The sequence below is a fragment of the Salvelinus sp. IW2-2015 genome, linkage group LG6.2 (assembly GCF_002910315.2).
Source record: "Salvelinus sp. IW2-2015 linkage group LG6.2, ASM291031v2, whole genome shotgun sequence".
Taxonomy (NCBI): domain Eukaryota; kingdom Metazoa; phylum Chordata; class Actinopteri; order Salmoniformes; family Salmonidae; genus Salvelinus; species Salvelinus sp. IW2-2015.
The window spans coordinates 318,344-323,165 of record NC_036846.1 but is presented as its reverse complement, the minus strand read 5'-3'; the positions used below and the strand labels follow the sequence as shown (position 1 = coordinate 323,165).

General features: G+C 41.3%; 1 pseudogene; it reads left to right on the top strand.

The window, feature by feature from the left end:
• LOC139022576 (protocadherin beta-15-like) lies at positions 1-4,822 on the top strand (annotated as a pseudogene).

Below are 4,822 nucleotides of genomic sequence, written 5' to 3'. Positions count from 1 at the left end.
ATGGCCAAAATGAGTAGTGGAATACACACTAGGCAGAATATAAAGCGTAAAATACATGAATCTTGAATTAGATCACGTAACTGTGAAATTCAAGTCAAAGCCAGGTGGATTTTGAAGAAAAGGAGTTACGTGATTCCAGAGGAGGTGAAAGAGGGATCTGTTGTTGGAAATGTTGCTAAGGATTTGGGTCTTGACGTCAGTACTTTGGTGGAGAGACGGTTTCGTATCGTTTCTGAATCTGATGAAGCTCTTTTCCAGGCAAATCAGAACAATGGCGTCTTGTACGTTCGTAAGAATATCGATAGAGAGGAGCTGTGTGATGGCAATGGCGTGTGTTCGATAGACTTAAAAGTCGTTGTTGAAAACCCCTTAGAGGTCCATTATGTGGGTATAGAAATAACGGATGTAAATGACCACTCGCCCAGTTTTGCTGAGAAATATCTACATTTAGACATAGCAGAAAATACCCCTCCTGGGACGCGCTTTGAACTCCAGACTGCACGTGATGCAGATGTAGGTTTGAATTCTGTGYGCATTTACAAGTTAAGTAGTAATGCTCATTTTGAATTGGAGTTAATTGATAATGGGGACGAAGACAAAGTTCCATTTTTAATCATAAGGAAAGCCATTGACAGAGAACAAAATGCAATGTATTCGTTCATTTTGACAGCTATAGATGGAGGCAACCCCCCAAGATCAGGTACTTTAAATGTCACAGTAACTATTCTTGATACAAACGACAATCGTCCAATTTGTGGGAAAGATCTTTACACTGTAACAATCCAGGAAAATGCACCCATTGGAACACCTGTATTAACCATAAAGGCCACTGATACAGATGAGGGACAAAATGGCGAAATTGAATATGCACTTGGTCGAAACATTAAGCGCAAAGTTCATGACACGTTTCATTTGAACAGTCTTACTGGTGAAATTCGTGTCATAGGTCCAGTAGACTTTGAAGAGAATGAGTTCTACAAACTAACAGTGCAAGCCTCTGATAAAGGACAACCCCCATTATCAGTTGACTGTAGAGTTGTCATCACGATAACGGATGTAAATGATAATAAACCAGAAATAGGGGTGACGTCGTTGTCTAACATGATATCTGAGGATTCGAAGCCTGGAACGGTCATATCTCTAATTAGTTTAACGGATAAAGACTCTGGTAACAACGGTAAAGTCCTACTGAAAATATCGGAGAATATCCCTTTTGAGTTAAAACCGTCATTTAAGGAGAATGTCTATTCCTTTGTCACAAAGGGGCGTTTAAATCGAGAACTTTTTTCCCATTATGACGTCACAATAACAGCTACTGATTTTGGTCAGCCTCCTCTGTCCACATCCAAAACTCTGAGCGTCCAGATATCAGATGTGAACGATAACAGTCCAGAATTCACCCAAAACCCCCTTCAGCTGTACTTAGTGGAAAATAACGCCCCTGGCAGAGCAMTATTCTCTGTAAGCGCCTCTGATAAAGACTTAAATGAAAATGCTGCGATTTCATATCACATAGTTAGAGGTGAAGGGACACAAAATGATATGGCTTCTTTTCTGAACATCAATTCTGAAAACGGACATATTTCAGCTCTAAAAAGCTTTGACTTTGAAATCCTCAAAACTTTCCAATTCCAAGTTGTTGCTACAGACTCTGGAACTCCATCACTAAGCAGTAACGTCACAGTCAACGTGTACATTCTGGATCAGAACGACAACGCTCCAGTGATCTTATATCCAGTCAGCGCTAACGGTTCCGCTGAAGGTGTGGAGGAGATTCCCCGCAATGTGAAGGCAGGCCATTTGGTGACTAAAGTGAGAGCATATGACGCTGATATAGGATATAACGGCTGGTTATTATTTTCACTGCAGGAAGTTACTGACCACAGTCTCTTTGCTTTGGACCGCTATACGGGACACATAAACGGGCAGAAAGGACACTTCGGTCATTCACGAGACAGACGAGGCTGAGCATAAACTGGTCATACTGGTAAAAGACAATGGAACGTTTCACTGTCAGCAACAGCTACTGTGATTATCAAGGTTGTGGAGCCCAAAGAGGCTTTTGTAGCTTCTGATGTTAAAGCTCAGTAAAAGACGAGGAGGAGAACAGCGTTACATTTATTTGATCATTATTTGGGGTCGTTTCAACGCTTTTGTCATCAGCATCATCGTGTTGGTTGTAATGCAGTGCTCCAAACCCAGACTATTCCTCCAAGTATTTACAGATACGAATAACGACGGGACACTGTGTCACAGCATCCAGTACAAATCCGGAGACAAACGGTACATGTTAGTTGACCCAGAATGAGTATAGGTTCTACTATTGTCCCGGGCAGCAATGGGAATACTCTAGTGCTATCTGAACACAAGAAGAGCTTCTGGAGAGGTAAGAGCTGTTTTAAGAGTTGCTCTTTCAAGCTTTTACAAGTATTATATAGTGTCTGTTTTTTTTTGTTCTGTCTACTATATCAGTAAAGATGAGTTATTTGTTGAAATGTCTCCCATGTTTATTGAAGTGTTGTCCGTGCTATATGGGAAGGTATTGTGAAATTATCCGAAAAAATAGCTGTCCACTGCATGGTGCTGATTCTATTCGGGTTTTACGGTTGGTGAGTCATCCACTACGTTGCCTAAATATGTTTGTTCTTTTTGCCATATACACTTCGGTCTTAGTGAGGCAATACCATTGGTTTTTCGCATTCATCCTTTCACATTGTTAGCTGGTACTACAGTATAATAGTGGCAGTGTTTTTACATATCTTCACATGGAATCTCTTAACAGTTTAATCTCTATGTAGATGTGGTAACCAGAACCTAGGTACGCAGGGTGTCAGTGTAACACAAGGAGACTGACGTTTGTGGTATTTTGTAGAATAGGCCTTGCCCTCTCTGGGCTGTTTTTTTTTAGACGCATACAGAGAGAGTGGTGCGGACATCAGAACAAGCGTGCTATGCTGAACAGAGATGCTTTTGTATGGTTTTCTTGCTGAAGAATGTGTTTGAGTATGGATCATAACGAGTTGGCCGCTCGATCATAAGGATTGTCATTTGGGGATCGTGTTTGGTTGTTTTTACAATGGGAGACGGAGGACAAAGGCGCAGATGGGAGTACTGCTGGGTTGTTCTGTATTTCTCTTTGCTGCTCTGCTTGGGGGAGGTTTCAGCACAGATAGGTACTCTATTCCAAGAGGAGGTGAAAGAGGGGTCCGTTTGTTGGAAATGTTGCTAAGGATTTGGTCTTGACGTCAGTACTTTGGTGGAGAGACGGTTTCGTATTGTTTCTGGATCTAAGGACGCTCTTTTCCACGTAAATCAGAAAATGGCGTCTTGTATGTTCATAAAAGTATCGACAGAGAGGAGCTCTGTGATGGCAATAATGCATGCTTGATAAACTCAAATTCGCAGTTGAAAATCCCTTGAAATACACTACGTCAGCGTAGAAATAACGGTATATATGATCACTCTCCTATTTTCCCGAAAAAGATCAGTATCTAGAAATGCCAGAAAATACATTTCCAGGTGCGCGATTCGAACTTCAGACTGCGCGAGACGTAGATGTTGGACCCAATTCTGTTCGTTTGTATAAGTTAGGTCAAAATCACCATTTTGAACTACAGTTAATTGATAGTGGTGAAGGTGACAAAATACCATTTTAATTTTGCAGAAGCCATTGGATAGAGAGCAAAACACAAACATATGCTATTACTTACAGCGCTAGACGGAGGGAATCCACCTAAGTCAGGCACCTTGAATATCACTGTTACTGTTCTTGATGTTAAATGACAACCGTCCCATCTGCACCCAAGACGAATACTCAGTAACATTGCCTGAGAACGCTCTAAATGGAACTATTGTCATCAGAGTAAACGCCACAGATGCTGACGATGGCCAAAATGGAGTAGTGGAATACACACTAGGCAGAACTATATAAAGCGTAAAATACATGACATCTTTGAATTAGATCACGTAACTGGTGAAATTCAAGTCAAAGGCCAGGTGGATTTTGAAGAAAAGGAGGTTTACAGGTTAAATGTACAGGCGTCTGATAAGGGACAACCTCCAACAAGTGTGGATTGTAGAGTTATTTATTAAAATAGAGATGTTAATGATAACCAACCAGAAATAGATGTGACGTCCCTCTCGAACACGGTGTCTGAAGATCTAAACCAGGAACTGTTATTTCTCTCATCAGTGTAACAGATAAAGATTCCGGATAATGGTAAAGTCATTGCTAGTATATCTGAAGACATGCCATTTGAATTAAAACCTTCATTTCAGGAGAATGTGATTCGATCGTCACAAAGGGGCGCTTAGATCGAGAACTCGTGTCCCATTATGACATCACAATAACAGCCACTGACTGTGGTCAGCCTCCTCTGTCACATTCAAAACTCTGAGCATCCAGATATCAGATGTGAACGATAACAGTCCAGAATTCTCCCAAAACCCCTTCAGCTGTACTTAGTGGAAAATAACGCCTGGGTGCATCCATATTCTCTGTGAGCGCCTCTGATAAAGACTTGAATGAAAACGCCGCAATTTCATATCACATAGTTAGAGAGAAGGGACGCAGAATGATATGGCTTCTTTTCTGAATATAAATTCTGATAATGGACATATTTCCGCGCTAAAAGCTTTGATTTGAATCCCTCAAAACGTTCCAATTCCAAGTTGTAGCTACAGACTCTGGAACTCCGTCACAAAGCCCAACGTCACAGTGAACGTGTTCATTCTGGATCAGAACGACAACGCTCCAGTGATCTTGTATCCAGTCAGGCTAACGGTTCTGCTGAAGGTGTGGAGGAGATTCCCCGCAATGTGA